A 21,064-nucleotide genomic window follows, 5' to 3' on the forward strand; every position below is an offset into this window, starting at 1 on the left:
AGAAGGAATTAAGGACAACCGTTTCTCAGACTTGAGTACAGATGCGTGTGCAAATTGGCAGCAGTGATGGTACACTCTGTATTAAGAGGTCAGTACATGAAGGGAGGGTTATGTACTCTGTGCAGTTTTGCCTGGAGGGTAGAATCACATCTGTTTTGGTTTTCTTATATTTTGCTGCTGGGATTCAAAACTTCACTGTTTTGGCTAGTGGAATTGGAGTGAAGAGTGAGGATAAAAAATAGCTAGTTTTCTAAACGGTTTTCTTGGAATGCTTCCTACATCTTTCTTCCCTCGTATCAGTAAAATTACCCAACCTGCTTTGCCTGAGTGAGAATTAATTTAGTTATATTGTCTATAAATTAAGAGCAGTTTGAGTTACAGTAACTGTAACTTAAATAGCAGGTTTGAGACATTTTCTATGTAGCTATATGCTACATTAGAAATATTGCATGTTTATACCTCATATATCATACACTGGTATTTAATAAGGTAGGTTTCTACTAGGCTTGTTGTAGTAGAGCTGAGGAGCCCTACCTGTCATCTTCTGAAAAGAATGGTCCTTAAAGCTATTGCCTGGCTTGTTTGATGCTGTTCTCATGCCACTCAAAAGGGGCTTTCTGCTTATATAATGTTGGCGCAGTCAGAGCGAGGTTAAGAACGGTTAACCTTTTCACGTATCTGCCATCTGGGGAGAGTTTAGGATCTGTTGTACTGCAGTCTCAGTTTTAGGGTTGATTACTCAAGGAAGCTGCTTGGAATTTTAACAGGAGGAGTTAAATTAGGAAGGAGTGAATATAACTCAGTATGTAGGTAGGAGGAGGAAGAGCATCACCTGTCAACCCCCACCCAAGGCATTCAAAGACTCAGAGAAACTGTTTGCAACTCATCACCTAGGGTACTGGTTGTCAACACTTTTGACATGGGTAACTCAAAACTTTGCATCAGAAAGTCCTCCTGACAGTAGGCTTCCTCTAATTCGTCATCTTTCATGGATGTCAGCAGTAATCCATGGAAACCCCCCAAGTTTTGAGGACTGCGACTTGAAAACCACTGGTATAAGGCTGGTGACATCAGTGTGTATTTTATGTCTTGTCTTCTTCCTTTCCTGTGTGAGAAAGGGGCTTGGATCTGAGGGAAATCAGTCTCTGCATTCCCATGTGGTTACTGTAGTCACTGTGCTGCTGGGTGAAAGCCAGTGCAGGTTTGTCCAGAGACAGTGTTGGTGGGATTTCAGCATCAACTCATGTCTTTCCCTGTTCAGCATGTTCTGACCTCTGGAGGTGTCTCAGGAGTGTGGATTTTTGCTAGACATTTTCTGCTTCAGTAAGGACAGATGGTTTTCTTTGCAGTTATTCTTGAAAAGTGAGACCAGGTCGTGGACCAGTGTCAGGCTCCCAGTCCTTTTGATTTCTGACTGTTTCCGTGGTCGCTACAAACAGAGAAAAGACTGTCACCAAATAGACCATGGAGTTTGGGGATGTGGAGAGTAGGACAGACTGCCTTTTGGATAGTGTACCTGCTTGATGGCCTGTTTTACAAACCACAGCGCAGGGTGTGTAAGTACATGAAGTTCCAACCTGTTGAGGTTTCCAGATAAAGTAAGCTGATAAGCCATGCCAGTGGGTTTTTTGGGTCCCATGGAAAAGGCAGTGTTGCACATGACTGACTGACCGCAGCTTCTGCCCACCTATTTAAACATGAACACACATGGGTAGCCCCAGGTATGTGGTCGGTAGTAACAGGATTGCTAGAATTCTTCCACACAGATCAGTGTGAGTAAATCCCTGCATGTGCCTGACTTGTCTGTGATCGGTGGCTCGAGAGGAGGAGCAATATGTTGCTGGGAACATCGTAAAGTCTAGATTGTGATATTTTCTTCTTTTTCCTCATGTGTGTAATAAATATTTTTAAAAAAAGATGTTGAGAAAGATGTGGAATAAGACTGAAAGCCTCCTCTCTTCCAGAAGCCCCATGCTAATATATGTAAACAGCAGTAAATATTTTTCATTGCAACTGTCACACTTCGTTTAAGATCACGAAGGTGAAAGTCCATAGTAAACTTTCTGTGTTACCCAAATATGCTTCTTTGACCTTATGAAAACCAAATAAACACACTGCATTGTGGCCTTGGGGACAGGCCAGGAAAAACTCTGTAAATGGAGCAATATCATCACCTTTCATTGCAGTGCAGATGATTGAAAGAAAAACGTGTGCTGTCAGAGCAGGGAAACCCATTTAGTTTGTTTACTTTCTTTCAGCTCCTAATTTTCATCCACTGTGTTCTGGGTTTTTATGGATGTTATTTTTCAGCCAGGTGCTCGGAGAGCTTCCTTCTGAAAACCCTATGTCTGCTAAAAGCTGTGCTGAGGAGAAGCCAGACTGTGGGCCAAATTCTTTCTCCATCACCTTGGCACAGTTTTCTTGAAGCAAGAGAAATTGCATGTGATTAGCTAAGAAAAGAATTTGGTCCCAGACATGTCTGGCTCACACTATAGACATCTATTCCCTAGAAATAAATTTTATAGCTAGGTGTGTGATGGGCTGTACACACAGCTACTTAGAGCAGAGTTAGGAGCTGAGGTGAGAAAGCCATGAAGTAGAAAAGCAGTTATATAAAATGAGCACGCTGTCAGAAGCATGATGACAGGATGGCAGTAGCACGCAGCCTTTGTACACAGCCGCCCTACAGGGAGCTGGTAATGAACATCATTCCCAGTGTGGATGGCATGTGTTAGGCTTAGACTAGTTTAAACCTCACTGTTGTGTGGCAAATTTCCTTCTCAGTTATGTTAGTTACCACTGATGTTTCTTGGTATAATGTGTGCTGATGCTTGGAAAGGAGTTTTGGTGTTATACCTAAGCATGGCTGCCACCTCTTGCAGAGGCCTTTTCAAATCCAGGAGCTAGAATTACCGCAAGCAAACCTGAGATATGGCAGGAGCAGGGAGGCAGTGCTGGGCAGGCGAGCTGAGGAAGAGGTGGGAGCTGCTGCTGCCAGCTGCCAGTCCAGACAGGCTGCAGCTGGGCTCATCCCCGCGCTTCCCAGCCCTGAAAAAGAAGGTAAAAAATAATCCTCCTGGGATTCACATGAAAAAGGAGAGAGGAATGTCTGGACAGCTGAAGGGTCTGTGCAACGGGGGCCTCTTCCCTGTCATCCTTCCTCCCCCTCCTCTGCTCCTCTCCCCCTCTGCCCCCCCAGCCCCAGGGGGTGAGCGAAGCCCCAGCAGTTCTAGGAAGAGCTTGAGCCGAGTCAGCAGCCGCCAGTTCCAGGAACTGCGGCCCCGGGCCCCACGGGAGGCTTCAGGGAATTCTCGCTGCCATTCCAAGGATGGCAAAAGAGCTCGTCCGCTGACCTGGGGCTCCCCAGCGGCAGGGGGCAAAAGTTTGGAGTCACGTCATGGGACTGGGAAAATTACCAGAGACACAAGGGCCTGGAGATTTATGCCCCGCTCAGAACTGTACTACAGTAACTTGTTTGGCTTCTTGGGGGAGAGAGAAAGAATTTGCTACACAGGAGATACCAGTAGTGACCACAGGAATTTAGAAAAGGGATATGGAGTTAAAAGGTCAAAATTTCCTGCCATCAGTCATCATCTTGGTAGGAGTTGCAGTGGGTGCCAGAAGCTCAGACAGAGATTTCAAGACCCTGAAACCTCCCGCAACCACATGATCTTGAATAAATGAAACGAGAAGCAGCAAATCGACGTTGAGCCCGGCTTGTGCTGCTGTCCTGCACTTTCTGCCTCCCAGTGCCATGGCTCTTATTAGCTGTTTGCCTGTTCTGGGTTCAGGTTTGCTGCATGTTCCCTCCTTCCAGAGCAGGAGATGATGGGAACTTTTCTCCCAAGCCCTTCAGAGCTTCTAAGAAAAATACTCAACATGACGCTGACAAATTAATGTTATTCTTACTACCCATTTACAAGATAAAATTATTTCCCATGCTGCTGGCAGCCTGGGAGGAGTGAATTTCTCACAGCACTGGGCTTCAGATACATTTTCTACATATGGTTACTGAGTTGTTCTGGGCTGACTTCAAATTAGCAGAGATTTGAGGGGAAGACATGTTGAACTTGGATATTGGCTTCCAAGATACTTTTGTAAGTCACTGTAGCAATGCTGAGGGCTGCAGATAGCGCCTGCTTTTTCTCATTTTGTGCAGTGCACACATGGAAGCATTGCTTTCCTGGAAGAGGTTGTCTAGCCCACTGTTGTTCAAAGAGAGGAGGCAAAGAGTCACGTTTTCTCACCTTCTCCTAGGCCAGACCAGACAAGTCCCTTAGGCCTTGACATCATCAGTGTCACCAGTTTTCTTGGGATATTATCAGTCTGCACACTATTACACATCTAGTCCTACTCTTTGAAAAGTCCTGTGAACTGTGTTCCAACTCTGCCCTAGAGTTTTGCTGCTCTTTTTTGACTTGAGCTTATAACCTCAGCTCTGTCACATTGTGCTTCAGCCAGCAAGTGCATTGTCTTCTGGGTTTTAATGCTATCAGTTTTCCCCCTAAACATCATAGCAGATTGTTTCTTTGCTTTTACATTAATGCATTTCTAAGGTATCAGTCAGCCCCCAGACCTCTTTCTTCCCATGTATTTATTGTGATTCTGCTTCTAGTGTCTGATCAGACTTTCTGGTACTGCTTTTGAGCCTTTCTTCTCCATTTTTTTGTTTTTTTCCTGTGTGTTTTTCCATTGTGGAGAAATTTTCATAAAATGAGAGCTAGCAAAATCTTTTCAGCTGACATATGCCCTTGATTTGGGAAGAAGCATATGTTCGTGTTTGGTGGGGGAGGCAGCTGTTATTGCTCTTCATGTGAAAGACCTTAATGGATTCACAGGATTATGCTGCTAGAGTAGCAGTTCCATCAAAGCCATAGCAACTTCCTTGTTGCCTTTCATTTTCTTAGTCTATTAGATGTGTTTGGTTTCTATGAACAACTAATTAAAATGCAGAAGAGTAGCTCTTTATTAAGGTTTTATTAACATTTAATTTGCTTTTCAGTTTTTGGTAGGAGATCAAAAGCCTTAGCTCTTTCCTAGAAAGATAACAAAAGAGTTGCAGTGCTGTGCTAGGATAATCTCCCTCTAATAACTTCATGTGCTTTGCAAAGATGAGGGCAGAGACCCCTGCCATGGAGGTACATGGAAGGAAGGCACGGTGGGACTGTGCACACCGTGGCCACACCAGAACCTGGCCATCTCCTCGTGCCCCAGGCAGGAGCAGCTTTGCTGGCTGCTTTGGGGTCATCCTACCTGCCTGTGATGTGGAGGGGGTCCTGCACACTTCTTGCTCACCCAGAAGCATCTGAAATTCTGAATTCTGGCTCTCCAAAGTCCACCCTCCCTCAATCCATCTCTCTGTACCCAATGCTTCCTCCTCGTTATGCTTTTATACACAAGGGTGAATGCTTAGTGGAGAGGGATTCCTCATCACAGCTTTCTTCACGGTCTCCTGAGTTTTTGCTGTTGTGTAGTTGATGCAGGCTCTGGTGAATGAGAGTGCACATGCTTAGCAGCCATCTTTCAAAGATTGTCTGTAGAGTCTTAATCTGGAATTTTCCTTTTTCTTCTAACATGTTTGTTTTCTTTTTAGTTACCTTTCTGTGCAAAGTCCTTGAGGGACTGGGAGAGCAATATATTTGGGTTGTTTGTAGATGCTCTGCTTTAATGGAGTTATTCCCAGGCCTTTTAGGGTATCTTCACTGTGCCTGAAGGTAGCTAGAACAGCGTAAGTAGATTTTCTTTCATGTCTGTTTTTCCCTCCTTCACCAAATATTGTCCTTTTGGATGCAGACACATGTTTAAAATATACAGGACTCCTCGGTTTTGTGATTTGTTGTTTTGCTGCAGCAGGGAGACAGGATGGAGCTGAGGAAAGCCAAGAAATTCTATACCAAGTTAAAATAAAATGAATTTTTATTGCTTCTCTCTTTACCATTGCTGCAGCTAGCATAAATACATGCAGGTGCCACATGTCATTATTCACTCAGCTATATGCAATGTCAGCAGCCACATGGATAGAACCTGCATTGCATATGTTACTGCCAAGATAGAGGGTTTTTCTGATGATAGGAACTTCTTCCTGTCATCGTAGATCAACAGTAGAGTCATAGAGCAATTATCATTTTTGTTTGTGAAGTCATGAGTGATTTTTTGATCCATCCATTGTTGCTTTTTCTATTTACTTTCCTTCTAGGAAAGGCATGGTTTGAAGTTTGCACATAACTTGTTATTATGTGCATCTCCAAAAGGTGAAAGTCTCAGCTTTTCCGTCTCTTAGCTTTCAAGCAAGATGTGCAAGCTTTCAAGCAAGATGTTGCTTTCAAGCAACTGTGCAATGATTCCTCAAAGTAGCTATCAATAAGTTAACTTTTTATGAATTTGTTACCTAATCTGAAGGATAAGGAAGATGTTCAGCTTGCTTTTCCTGTGGGAAACTGATATCCTAAAGCAAACATCCTACCTCTCCCTAAACATACAGATATATTGCTATAATATTTCCTTTGTCCTGTCAGAGAAACCCCTTCTTTTCCAGACATTAAATGCATAATTATTTCCTGCCTGAGCAAGTTCTCTTGCAAGTGATGAGCAATGCCTGGGATTGAGAATCTGAGCATGGCCATGTCCTCTGCCACTTGCACTGGCTACCCATGGCACTTCAGCTGACTGAATTGTGCCACATGCTATTTTGGCTCCTAGAGTAAAACAGCTTTTGCTTTTCCTTCTCCTGGGTGTTCTTTGTGTCACATTGTCAGGCCAAGAGTTGCAGTGGAAAATCCTCTTGCTGGACATCATGGAACCTGCAGGCTGACAGCGGGGGCTGGCACAATGGGGGATTGGAGCAGCTGGATAGAAGTGGGAATAGTTGCAGCGTAATGTTTAAAAACTCTCCCTGTCTCTTTGTGGTGACCTAAGAAGGTGCAGAAGGCATGAGACTCCGTATTTCATTAGCCATGGGAGACATCTGTCCCATCCGAAATGCATGCTGTCATTGGAAGAGACTTCTCCCTGTGAACCAGCTCTTGGGTGGGGTTTAAGGAAAGCCTGTGCAGGCTTCTTGCTTAGCAGTGGATGGGAAGCTTCCAAAGGTGTTCACAGCACCATATGGTTGCAATGTGATCGGGTGCCAGTGTATTAATTCCCTCCTGATACTGCATATCTTTCCCTATTTATTTGCCTTCTCACTTACTAGTTTATTCTAGTGTTGCATGAGAGTATCTGGAAGAAGGCTGCAGGGAACAGAAGCAGGTGAAAGGTTTAGGAACAATGCAATATCCTGGAATAATGCATTAGCAGTTGTCTTTATTGGTGCTTCTCAGTCCAAAGAGGATGCTTAAAGCACCTTGAAGGCCACAGTGCAGAGGCCAAATCTGAGCTGGCACAGCCCTCACTAACCCCACAGCTGGGAACACTGAGACTCTAAAACTGCCCAGATGCACATGGGGTGTGTTTGTATGATCTGCATCCTACCAGCAACAGCTGTCTTTGGCAGGAGGATCTACTGGGGCTTCAGCGATGCAGCTACGCTGCCTGCAGACCAGAGCAGGAGAGCACACGCAGTGCCGTGCAGGTTGGTGCCTTTGCAGCTGGATAATCTGCTACAGTGAGAACATCTGCATTGAGCTCTTCTTCCCTGCTCCTAGGTCTTCCTGGGGAGAGAAGCCACATCTGCAGTGGGGCACTTGTGGTGTTTCCTGCTCAGAAATACCAGGAATTTGATAACACTGTTTTCTAGCTACAACTGCTGGAGGAATTTAAATAGAACTCATGAATCTGGGAGCTACACAAGCCTCTGTGTGAATCTACTCCCACAAATAGAAGGTATCAGGGAGACATTTGTGAAGATGTCTCAACCTTGTTCATCCTTCAACTTGATGGTTATTTGCCTTTCAGCTGTGCCTGAGCATCTCACCTTGCACAGGACTGGAGATCCTCTGTTCAGATGGGAGAGATGCGCACTTACAGTCAAAGAGCTCAAGACAATAAAATGTATAAAAGTGAGCAATAATGTTTACATCCTGTCCAGCCTACATTTATGGATAATGTGTTTCACCTTCCTAAATTGTGAACACTTCCTAACTTCCAGTTCCAATCTATAGTTCAGAGGTGCTGCCTAGTAATTACTGGTTTTGTTTTGTGGGATAGAGATGTATGGAGTAATTCTTCTATATCCTTTAGGTACTTGTGTGTCAATGTGTGGATTAAGGATAAGTTCTAGCCATGATAAAATAACACCTGTGCTGAATTTGGCACATGTTCATAAAGCCTTTAGGAAACCTCCGATTAAAAAATCTGTAGAAAGCTGATTGTTATAAATAACTGTGGTATGTTGCTGTATTTCTATTTATCTTGCCATTGCAGTGAGAGCTGTGGTGTGTATGAGGTTTCAAAGCTTGCTTCCTGCCTGCTCCATCTTTACATCCAGACCTGTGACCTACAGCAGTGAGCGACCTGTTCTCTTTTTAAACTCTGGAGAAATGTTCGCATACTGCAAAAATTCACGTTGCAAAGATGCTCAAATGGGAGCAAATCTGAGGTTCTGTGTCCGTTCAGTACACGGCCATGGTGATGCCAGCTTGGCTTCCGAGAGCAGCATAGCTCCCTGCAGGACCCTGTGTCCCCAGGCTTATAAAATGGTGGCTGGTGCCTGACGAGTGCCTTCCCATTCAGCCCCACAGTGCTCTGGTCCCTTCTGAGATAGCCTTCCACCTCGGAGTGGGTCTGTAAAGAGCCGGGGTGGGATTGAATGGGGTCATCTTGCATACCCCAGTGGTATACCCCTTCGCACTTTTTAGGTCAAAGTAGGACTCTCTCAACCTTGCAGTGCTCTATGTCCTTGAAACATTGGGATTAATTTCAGAACGTCATTGCAGCAGGAAGATAGGTTGCTTTATGAGTTACTACAGTACGGAGAGGGCAGCTGGAGCTCTACAAATAAAGAGTGTGTGCTCAGTGTCCTTGGCCTTACTTCCACCACTTCAGTGCACTAATCACTGCTAATGGGTTTGCATAGTGAAACAATTCCTGTCACATGGTGAATTCTGAGACATTTTTTTCCTCACAGCTCACACTGAAAAGTGTGTGTAAAACTACCATCTTACCACTTTTCCAGGCATTGATCCCCAAACCAAGACACCTCTTTGACAACATTTAAGGTGCAAGCCAGCTGTGGGTCTTGTGTCTCTTTCAGACACCAGGGAAAGTCCGTCAGCTTTGTGTGGTTCTGTAAACAATACTTCTAGCGGATCTTGTGCCTAGCATCTTGCTCTCTGGGGTTTTTGTGTTTCAAAGAATTTGCCCATAGAGCAAAGCAGTGGGTGTTGGTAGTTTGGGTTTGGTTTTTTTTTGTTTTGTTTTGTTTTTTATTTTATCTTTTTAATAAAACATGTTCAATTAGCTTCCTTAGAAAAACCTCCCTCAGTGCTCTGATTGGGTGTCTGGCAGAGGAGGGACTGCTGTCAGCATGTCTGAGTTCCTGGAAGAGCTGAAGTGCAATGAAAATGACCCCAGGGAGCAATGGGCTTTCCACAGAAACCTGACAGCCTGGGGGAGGGCTGACGAGAATGGATGGTTTTAAGAGCTCGTTTAGTTTCCTTTCTGCAACCTCACAGAGGAATGGAGAGAGAGACAGTGCTGCACACAGCTTCAATCACATCCTTCATCAGTAGGGTCTTAATGCTTCCTGCAGCACCGTGCATGGTAAAGGCACTGGGCCATCCTTCTGTGGTTTTTCTCTGTGCTGCAGGGCACCCTGCAGGCACTGTCACATCATCCTTCTCATTTCTGGAGACCCAAAAGCTCAGCAGATAACTTGTCCACTCCTTATTTACATTATAGATTTTAAATTCTAGATCATATTCCCATTTGTATGATGTTTTCTTTCACCTTTCACTATTTTGCTTGCATTGTACTTGCTTCTGCTTTTAAAGAAACACACAAATTGCAGATTTCCTAACTGTGATTTGGTCTTTTCTTTGGCTTGTACTTCTGGGCTGATTTGGTGATAGGGCCTGTTCTCATCTCTTTGGCCTATTGTCATTCCACAGATGTTCTGGTCTTTACAGAATCTTGTATATTCTTTTATCTGGATCAAATGCCTTTTGCCTAGTGTTTGAGAGCATTCAGGAAAGAAAGGAAAAATACCACCTCCGTCCTTACAGCAGATGCCTAAGGGAAGTAACATTAAATTAAAAATCTTCCTATGCTACAGTCTGGAAATAAGCCAGCAGTGGAAAGGAAAGATCTAGAAGCTTCTTTCCATCCCAGCTTGCTTGCCTTTGAGTGCAGAGAGCAGTGTCCTCTGGGTGCAGCCCGAGATGCGAGCAGACAAGGGAAGGTACTGCTGCTTTGGTGCTGTCAGACTGAAACTGCTGTGTAGGAAAACTCATGCACCTGCTTTGCGTAAGAGCCATCTCGATTGCTGTGTGTCGCACAGCAGGAAGACAGCAAACCTTTAGAGCCTGTGGCTTCAACTGCCTTGAGTTCAGGAGCTTGTCTTTAGCAAGAAGGCAGATTTATGTGCTTGCTGCTCTCTGTGTACTCGCAGTCTCTTCCAAAAGGTCGATTTTATGTAACTTACTAACTCACTGAAATGATTTCATTACCTTGTGTCTGAAGCTCAGACCAGAACCGTGGGAGACTTGGCACTCTGACGGTGCAGGGTTGTGCTGTCCTCCTGCAGGTTCTGCCAGGCTCTGAGCATGGCAAACTATTGCCTTAAAAAGTAACCCACTCAGGATTTATTTCCACTCCTGTAGAGTGTAGGGTGAACATCATCTCAGACTGCAGCCTCCATTGGCACTAAGATCTAAATTGTTTTCTTACCTGCACTGGTGGTTCTTCACCTTCAGAAGAAGGAAACACGCTGCTATTGATGCTACACTTGATCTGTGGATGAGTCCTGCTCAACCATCAGCAAATATAACTCCGTTTCTTGGCTAGTGAAGAGTCAGAAATGGCTCTGCTTTCGTTTCCCACCCTAGGATGTGTGGGCAGCCCAATAACATGAGTTTCCCCACCTGGCTCCTCCATTCCCACATCAAAGCCATTCCTGGGGCTGTCTGCAGTGGCTGCTGCATGTCGTTGGTGAGACTGCCCTTGCACACACACTCCCATAGCTTGGGCGGCTTAGCTGGGAGCTGCACCACGTTTGCCACAAATAGAGGAGGAAAATCAAGTCCAAAGTATTGTGCATAGGTTACAGAATACTAGTGCACCATATGAAAGAGGCAAAAAGTACTTTTTCAAGCAGGGGAGGTTGAATATACCCTTTAAAAAATATTTTTCCAAGCTCCTTTGCTCTGCTTTGGAGACTCAAAGAAATAAGTGTATGCATAACAAAAGTACTTGACATTTAACAGCATAGGGAAATGAAACAAATCAAATATGATGTATGAAGACAGCAGGAGAGAAATGCTCTTTTGTAGTTGGTTTCTTTCCAAGCAAATCATCTTAGTCATCTTCTGTCAAGCAAACAGGGTGGAATAGGTGTTTGTCGTCAGAAGGGTGTAGCTCTACGTAATTAGTAACAGAATCCAACTTTCCATGAAAAGCTTATTAGCTGACATGAGGAGTCAAACCTGTTCAGGTACTCTAATGTTACACTGCTCCTGCTAATTCAGAGTGAGTTTCCAAAGAGCAACTGTGATTCATCACAGTCATCAGCGAGCTACCCGCCACCATGATGGGGAAAGAGTGGGCTGCCTTTAGCACTCCGGCAAGCAGAGTGCATGTGTTTGTGCAAGAGCAAGAAAAGTACAGGGTGCAAGCTGTCAGCCAAGAGGTCAGGTCGGAGTGTTTTCCATTTGAGGGAGAAAGGACCAAGGGAAGACCTTATATGGTTAGGAGCCCAAGAGACAGCTTTACTCCCCAAGCTTATAAAGTCAGGATTAGAAATGTGGGTTTTTTTCTCTGCTTGGGGATATGCAGTTGATTGCCCTAGGGACAAGAGAAAAGATTTAGTTAAGTCACTTATGCTTTCCTTTAGCATCCTACCAATTTGATGGACTTATCTCTTCTCTGGCAGTGCAGGGAAGAAGGGAGGTTGGGCTACTTACTTACAAACAGATCTCACTTAGATTTGAGGCAGCACTGCAGAGGGCAAGAAAAAGTCACCTTTGTACAGAATAGCTTTGGGCCTTACTTTGTTAAGGTTACTTTCATCGATTTGACCTCACCAGAGGCGGTAGCACAGAGAACCAGCCCCTTTGTGTGCTCGCTGTAATAATTTCTCCAGAATTGTTTTTGAGGTTGTTTTTAAATTGTATTGCAGGAGGCTCTTCAGGCTTGGGTAGAGCCGCATTAATTTTGGTGACAGGCTTTTTGCCCATTGTTCATAAAGGGCACTCCCGTTGCGGCGGTTCCCAGCCGGGCGTGTGGCCCAGGGCTCTGCATAAGGATTCGAGCTGAGGTTTTAGGCCTGAGAAGGAAATCTGGGGGACTTGAGCTCAGTTTGGTCCCCTGCGCCCCTCACCCAGGGGACCTCCCCAGGCCACCCTTGTCTCTGTACCACCGTGAGTAAATCCATGGACCAAAATCAAAGTGTTGATGTAGTCTTGGGGATAAAGGAATGATTTGAACACAGCCTGGTTTGGGGTCGTTCAAAGGATTTTCAGTAAGGTGCAATGGACTACTTTTAGCTTAAGATAGCAGTAGGGACTGCCTGATGGCTAGATTGCCTGGTTTAAGTGAACACAGCCATGGTCTGTCTGTTTTGAAGTTGATGCTGAAGAAACGACCTACTTTCTGGAGGGAAACTGTCATTTTAAAACAGATGTTAAATTGTTACTTGGTAACTGTGTAGGGTTTGAAGTACCTTTAATAGTCCGACTTTGTCCTCAGCTACTGAATTCTGTATCTGCCTTTGTGTGTCTCAAGGTCAGGCTGGTCACCACTAATAATTTTGTATCACTCTGATATTTTCTGATGATGTGGAAGCAGATTACCAGTTCAGGGAACAAAAAGGAGGAATGACATGAAAACTCCATTCATCCAGGCACTTCTGTCAAGTACCATGTAGGAGACGTACATTTGGTCCTTGTGTCCTTGGCCTTGTAGTTCCTGCCTCCCCACTGGAGGCCACGAAGAGGACACACAAAGCCCCAACATCTCTCTGCCTCAGAGCAGCAGAAGAGGAAACTTCTTTATCTCCCAGTTTTCCTTATGTTCCCTGAACGTGCACATTGTTCAACTGGGAAAGGAGGAGAAAAAGAAGAAAAAAATGTTGGTAGTGTTCATAGATTTGAATAATCAAATTTAAAAAAAAAAATCCCGAGACTTTTCTATGCAGATTGTTGATGTCTTTTCCATTTCACTGCTAGAAAGTATCCCAGACATGATTCTTTCAGGATAGGGGACAAGTTAAGAGGTTCGTATCCATGGAGTAAGGCTTCAGAACACATTCCATGTTGATTTTTAACAGAATCATCTCAGCATACGTACAGATCCTGAGGTTTAAAAACTGGGGCTGGAAGCTGAAGCTGCAGAAGGCTGATGTGAATACTATTTAGTCACTAGCATTCTTCACACACATGTATGATCTTAGGGGTGTCTTTCACAGTAACAAGCTGGCCTCTTTCTTTGGCAATGGTTCCAACTGATGTGAATGCCTGATGGCAGAGATGGAAAAGGGCCTGGTTTCTCCCCTTTTCCTTTGGCTGATACCATAACATATAAATCTCATTTGACTTCATCTCTCTTTGCATCAAGCAGCCATATCTACAAGGCAAAAGATACATGAAAAATCAGCGTTCCCTGACATAATTTGAAGTGTTTCCATTTGTAGGCTTTAATTATCAATTGCCTCCAAAACAGCACTGCTGTACTGATTATATCAGCCATAGGAAGGCTTGAGGGCAAGGGTAAAAAAAAATAATTCCTTTATACTTTGGTTTCCTGTGATATCGTCTTTTGAAGTGCCTGTCTTAGAAAGCAAACATACTGGAACAGAACAGCAGTAGGGAATATTTATATCTCTCTAGCTGGTCAGGGTAAGCCCTGTGAGGAGTGTTGACCTCAGCTAGCTACGTCATCCGGTATTTGTTGGGTCATTGCATGAGATAGCTGGCTACCTAGAATCCACCAGTGTTCGTAACATGTTCCCTTTTCATTAAGTCATTTGTTTTGTCAATAACTGCAGAGAGAATTTTGAGAGCTTTTTGTTTCTGCTCCAGTAAGAATTGATGATGCTAAATATAGAGATCACTGTAGGATCTATAGCATTTGCTGTAAGCCTCTGGGGTTTTAATTCCGCCTAAGTAATAGGCTGAAGAGGGATGCTGGCTGTTGCTGCTGGAGGAATGGGAAGAGATAATTAAGAAATAGTTACCTATTTCCCCTTAACTCAAGCATAAGAAGAGAATTTTTCTTTTGTCTCACAGGAAAAGGATTGTCCTTAATTTAAGAAGCTCTTTGACAGGAGTATTACTCTTCCATCAGCTAATAGGTCTAAGAAGAGCTGAAACAAAGGAGGTGATTATTAGAGTAGTAATAGGCCAAAAGGAAATACAAAATAAACTGCAAAATTACATACAAAAATCCTGTTTGTTGCCTCCTGCAAACAGGGTAAAAAGCATAAGCAAGATAATATATTTATTTTTATTGTTTATTAGTCAGGTAGGACTGGATTGATAATGTGTGGCAGGGGTTATCTGGTTGTGCTGTAGAGTGGATTGTCTCTTTCTGAACACACCCTTCTTCCCATCCAAGACCGAGTGGATTATTTCCCCTTCCAGTAGTTGTGATGGACCCTCCCTTCAAAACCATGATTTATATGAAGAATAATACTAGCATGATGTTTAATGTGTATTTTTTTTGTCAAAATCTGCTAATATGCTTCTATGTTAGGAAACAACAGAAGCCAGCATGTGATGTTTTCACTTCCTACACACTGTGACTTGACACTAACGTGAGTTTATTTTCAGCTGCGTGCCTGATTTTTACTGTTTTGTGTAGTAAAGGCTCATCTTTTCAGGTAAGACAGGCTGTGTTATACAGCCAGGCAGTAGAGAGCTAAGGGATGTAAAAAATAATAGCCTTCAGGTACCTTCTTCAGGTGGCACATCTGAACCAGAGGGACCCGCATGCTAGGGCATGTGTGGACCTGGCCTGCTCCCGGCCTGACACACGGATTGGCAAGGCATGGTGAAATTCTTTCCTTAACCCAGAGCCAAGCTTGAAGGTTACCTGCAGCCTGGGGTGCACGGGTATGTCAGATGGAAAATGGTGTGGATGAAGAGAGAAGGACTGAATCAAGTAACAGTCAGCTGAAGGAGTGAAATACCACTCTGGCTTGTGTCATCTCAGTGGTTGACACTGAAAGTGGAAAGTGCAGCTCTTCACTTGGTAACAGAATCAGTGGCTTCTGCAGCAGTGTTTCCCCACTACCTGAATGATCAAGATTCCTCCCAGCTAGTTTTCAGTGTCCTGTGGCACTGAGGTTATTACAACATTTGTGTGCTCTTGCCTGGAACTGCAGTTTGTGAATACCCCTGAGTCAGCAGCCTGGCAGGTCACGCTAACCCCACTCCTCACTCCTTAAGGACTTGACCAGCAAGAAAACGTTTTGCACACACAGGGAAGCCTTTGGCTGCCTGTATTCTTGGAAGGAAAAGCGTAATATGGAGTCCTCACGTTGGCCCCATATGGGGACTGTTCAGCCCCCCGCCGATCCGCCTCGTTCCGGCCATCTCACAGTGCTATTCTGTACGTGTTCTTTCTGAAATGTTGCCCTGTGCCTCTCAGCCAAGATGGCTTTTGTAGCATGGAACTAGAGAGAGGGAACTAAAGAGGAATGAATTGCAGAGAGTCTTAGAAGAATGTAAGGAGTATTCCAAACTCAAAGGCTTAGAAGAAAGGGAGGTATTTTCAAAAAGTTACAGAGATTTTCCAAAAGGTTCCCTGGAAAGACTATTAGGTCGTGTTTCAGGCTTTTCAGATTTACATTATAATCACAACATCACCTTTAATTACTATTTAACACTCTCAGACATGTGCAAACACATAGCATGTGCACTGTGCAACATGTTTCTTCAACATATTTACAGGCTTGGAGGTAGTGTTTTGAACTCTGCCTCTGCAGTGTTTGGCAATGACTGTGATGACACTTGCATGATGGGAAGATTCATTGCCAAGTTGGGTAACTTCTGACAAGTATAAACACAGCTCTGCCTTCTGTAAACTAAGTTTCAAACCATATTGCTGTTCTGGGGAAGAGACAGTCCTGACATTAGAGAATATACAGTCTTTGTTATCAACTATTAAATCTTCTCTCTGCCAGTTTGTGCTGAGTGAGCCTATAAAGAAGAAGCAGTGAGGGACAGTTGGATGGGATGGGCACCCCAGGAGCTTAGCACTGGGTCTTGCTGTCTCTTCATCACAAATATAACCCAGATCTGTTGGTTTTAGTTGTTATCACTGAAAGCTCTGTCTTAGCCAATATGAAATGAGTTTGCTGAGACTGATCCAGGTCTATCTGCTCTGTTTCCCACGGATTAATGTTTACATCCTAAAGTGGCACTGCAAATGTTCTGACTGGCATATTTGTAGGTGAGCTCAAGTGAAGCCAGAACTTAACTGTACAATGCACAATGAGCTTTCCTCTTGTTTTTAATACAGAAACATCCAGGCTAGGGTTTGTGCATGCTGGTGGGGCAGTGTCTGAAGGAAGGTTTTTCTTGTATTAAGCAAGCTGCATTTCAGTGTTATGGTTTCCTCTAAAGCCAAATTCACATCAGAGATAAATTTTTTGCATGTAAAACATGGAATATCAAGTGGACCAAATTCAGCCCTGAAATAAATGAATTTCCATCACACTCAGTGGGAAATGAACCTGGATTTTAGGCCATTTTGTCATACAGGTTTCAGAGGCAGGGCTGTTTCAGTGAGAGCAGTGCTTCTCTGACAGTTGCAATTGGAAAAGCTGGAGTGTATCTTCTAGATCAAGGCAATCACATGATGGAGTTACGCAGACTCCCAGGCTGGAGGCCAAGAAACTCGAGTCCTGGCTGAGCTCTGCCACTGGTGTTTGGTTGACCAACTCTTCCTTTGTCCTTCCATCTGGCATATTTATATGATAGGTTTTTGAGAAATACCATGTCTCTGATTGTATGTTTGGACAATCTAATGCTGCAGTAGCCGCTATTATCTCAAGGTTTTATTGTCACTGTAGTTGCATAGGGGTACATTTGAGCAAACGCTTTTCCTGCCTACACATAGGGCTCTCTTAAAATAGCTATTTTTACAGAAACTGATATGATATTCATTTTTGCAACTCATATATGAGCTGCTGCAGAGTGCAGTTACATTGCATTTAGGAAGTAATGACATTCAGGGGAAAACCCTTGCTAGTAAGGTCTTAGAAGGAGGAGTAAAGGGGTGAGAGTAGTTCCTGCTCAAAAGAAAACCCTTTTTCTGCAAATCTAGGTTGGTTTGGCAGACTGGGAGCAGTTTTGACTGAATACTTTCCTCTGCTGGGGCAGGCTGCTTTCTCTCAGGTCTGATCTTTTCTATATTTAAATTATTCAAATGATGGTTTTGCAAGAATGCAAGACCAGCTGTATGTGGAGCTGACTTGTGGGCCATCTACCCCAAAAACCTGTCTGCAGCTGTGACCACTGCCACAGCTGATTAAAAGGAAATTGTAAGGACTAAGCCACCAATGATTTGCAGTAAAATTTTCTTTTTTATCAGGTCTCATCTTTAATGGATATTAGCTAAAGTTCTGGAGCTTTCTTGTGCTCTCTCACCTTTCCCAGTCCAAAAAGTCCTCTAAATTATTATGTTAGGAATAATTGTTATTATGTAAAACCCAAATTTCATTTTACTTTTCATGGTTTCCTTTTGAAGTCTAATGCCCAGGCTAACAGCGAAGCTGTTAAAATGATTCTTCTGTCTGGTCTACATTTTGCCTACCAGTAGCCTTTTCCTCTGAACAACATAATCTTTTTTTCAAGTAAAAAGAAATACTTGTTCTTGCTAAAACTTGGAAGAGTATGTTTGTGTACACTCATCAGTCTACATGATGTGAATACTGAAAGACTCTAATCTAATTTTATTCCTAGGCCCACTGTGTAATTTTTCTTTAAACTTGTTTTTTGATGTATAGCAAGAGGTGATGATGGATGTCTCATTGATGTTGCAGAACTATTCCTTCTCCTGAGGGCCACTTGCCTTACTTGTTTGTGCAGTGAGTAGCAGAAACCACACGATCGTTGTGTTTCTCAGGAAGCGTAAGTGGAAGATCAAAGTGGGGTTCACATGAGGCAGCATTAGCCTCCAGATAAAACCATGCCTCCACGCATTCCTATACCCTGACACTCTGGCACCCATGATTATAAAAAAATATAAATAGGCAGGACTGGGTGTGGGCAGAAAATAGACGTGTCTCAAAAGAAATTAGTCTGAGTCTGAACGTGTTATCAACGCTCTTAGCAACTGCATAGCCCTCTTTTTGCTATCATGCTGTTAGGCAATACTGGCAGGAGTGTGTTCCCTCGTACTCCCTCTTAAAAATTCAATGCTAGGTTACTGTGAACAGGAAAAGGCAAAAGGATGAACGTTTCTGCCCAAGGTCAGGGCAGATCTCTTTAAATAAATATTTTTACCTTTGGCTAGTCTGTTTTATAAGGAGTTTCCTAGTTGTTTGGGTTTTTTTCTTTCATTTGCTCCTGCGAATGTGGGGTGGGGTTCACTGAAAATGAGACACGGATGTTGTGACAGTGCTGCTAAGAACTGAGTTGGAAGATGGTACTTGGCATCCAGATTTGCTCTCACACATCTTTACTGGATATTGCTTTACCTCATGCTCCAGACCTTTGGACTGCTGAGGAGTCCGGGGGAGGGGAAGAGGATAATGCACTTCTGTGAGGATTGCAAGTGTTTCAGCAGTCATTAGGGAGAGACAGGAAAGGATTGTGATAACTGGCTTCTGACAGATTTGAACATGAGGACATGATTCAGCAGAGCAGAAGAGCCATACGTACAGTGTCCGGTTAAATTTGATTTTAATTTTCTTTATTTCATAGATAGCAGGTAAGACTGACAATGGAATTTGGAGGAGAAATGCCATGTAATAGATCAATTGCTTGGAACACCTGACTATGTCTGTCATAAGAGATTTAAATATACTCTACTGATTCACTTCATTTCTTGCTGGTTCATCTGGCCTGGGCTAAGGGAAGCTGGGCACTTGAGAGATCTGGGGAAAGGAATAAGACTTCAGTAAGCTTGAGAGGACAGGAACATGTGCACATAAATGGATTATTTTCCCCTTGCATGTGTTGCTCTTTCAGAAGGCTGATTATTTAAGACAGAAAATGATACCATATGCGCCTGACAAACTGCAGCTGTGGCAGCAAGCCACGGTAGCATGGTTTCCATCATGGACTGGGATTTCTGTTCCCTGTCCTATCAGTCCTCTTTTCAGACTTTCACTGAGGGCTCCATGTCCAGGTGTTTATCTGTAGTCAGAAACTGCAAAGCAAGAGATAATCCAACCAAATAGTCCTCCACTGGCTCAGCAAACTATAGAGGTGTTGCCCAGAGAGGTGTTGCAGCTGTACTTCAGTGATTAAAAAGGTCAGTCTGCATTTCCACAAATGCTCCTGTTTCCAGCAATGTGGAACTCAACTGTAAAAATCAGTTCAGTCTGCACAGAGGTTTGGTGCAGGAGTTCTCAGAACATGAGCCTGTTTGCTTTAACAAAATGTGCTGAAGATGCAGGAGTGGGAGTCTTTAAGATAACAGCCGATGCAGTAAAACCACGTGTGACTGCAGTTATGTATTGGCTTGACTCATGCCAATTGTTTCTGCCTTCAATCTGGGGAAAGTGGGCCACGGGTTTTCATATATGTAGCTAGGGGAAGAGTTTAGCCCAGTAAGAAATTACTTAACAATGTGTCAGAAATGCTGCATCTTTCTTTTCAGTATTTTCAAAGTTCATTTTTAAAAGTGAATGCAGTTTTGCCTTCCTTTTGTTTTCATGTTTCCACCTACTTTGGTTGTGTTTGTTTCTACCCCATCTAGCTCCTTTTCCATAATTCCTGTAAAACCAAGAGGGATGTGATAGTTTTTGTTTAGCAACTTAAACTTGAGTAAATTATTCCATTGCCAATGTTTCCTGGTTGGTGTGCAGTGGAAATCTACCCACAGACTCATGTTGATGAGGTTGTGGAAATAATGTTTGATAGTGAATGCCAGCCCCGTGACTGGCCCAGAAAGGACAGCATGTGCGTCAGGAATACTGTAAAGCAGTATTTTGAACTATGAAGCCAATGGATTTGGAAAGGAGGAATGACAGAGAGGAACTCATTGAGCTTCTGGGTTTTTTCTGCACATATTTTATTGTTTCCAGTGGTTGAGAGCATGCTGTGACTTGGCTTGGGCAGGATGGGGTGACTGTGGCATGAGCATCTCTCCTGGGAATTGAGTGTGAAGGGACCGCAGCAGAGTCACGTGCCAGCAGTGGGGTTCCCTCGGTGCATTCCCTGCATTTCGCAGAGGCAAGATGGATGAGGTGGCCTCTGTCACCCTCTGACACCACAGGGCAGATCCAGCTCCCCGGTGGTTTTCCCGCCTGCTGTGTCTGGCACTCGAGGTGATGAGAAGGACAAAGGGTGCTGGGCCAGACTGCAAATATGGGGAGACTGAGGCCCAGCGGCAGCAAAACACGAGAAGCTGGTGCTGTGAGTCTCCCATCCAAAGCATGGTCTGCCTTTCATGAACTCATCTTTCAACATTACCATGAGCAGATTTTTTCTTTGGGGCCAACTTGAAGCCTGCTGTAAACAAGTTGCCAAACTTCCAGTTATGTTCCATTTCCTTTCCCCTAGATTGTAATGGTTTTCTGTGGCACACAGAAGCAATGAAAAAATCATTCCTGTGTTTTTCTGCATCATTAAAGAACATTCCTTCGGCCCTTGGTAACTTGGGGTCTGCCACTGCTCATCTGTGTGTGGTAGAAGCCAGGCTCAATCTGATGATGATTTTGGTGTTAATTGTCCCAGTATCTAAAGGGCTTTTCTTTTTATTAAAGATTTTTGTGTCTTGTTTTGGGGGGAAATAAAGG

The 21,064-nt window shown here is 43.8% G+C and overlaps 1 protein-coding gene across 2 annotated transcripts in view; it reads right to left on the minus strand.

Annotated features, from left to right (window-relative positions):
• Nucleotides 1-3,164: 3,164 nt before the first annotated feature.
• CISH (cytokine inducible SH2 containing protein) overlaps nucleotides 3,165-21,064 on the minus strand; it is a 29,430-nt gene continuing 11,530 nt past the window's right edge. The window contains exon 4 of one of the 2 annotated variants that reach the window (XR_003399314.1): nucleotides 3,165-3,177. The gene's annotated coding sequence lies outside the window, so the exon portion shown is untranslated. Of the gene's footprint in view, nucleotides 3,178-7,628; nucleotides 7,640-21,064 lie in introns of those variants that run through there. The other variant, XR_003399313.1, reaches the window with a different exon arrangement.

Source organism: Athene cunicularia, assembly GCF_003259725.1.
Source record: "Athene cunicularia isolate RWA chromosome 12 unlocalized genomic scaffold, athCun1 chr12_part1, whole genome shotgun sequence".
Lineage (NCBI taxonomy): Eukaryota > Metazoa > Chordata > Aves > Strigiformes > Strigidae > Athene > Athene cunicularia.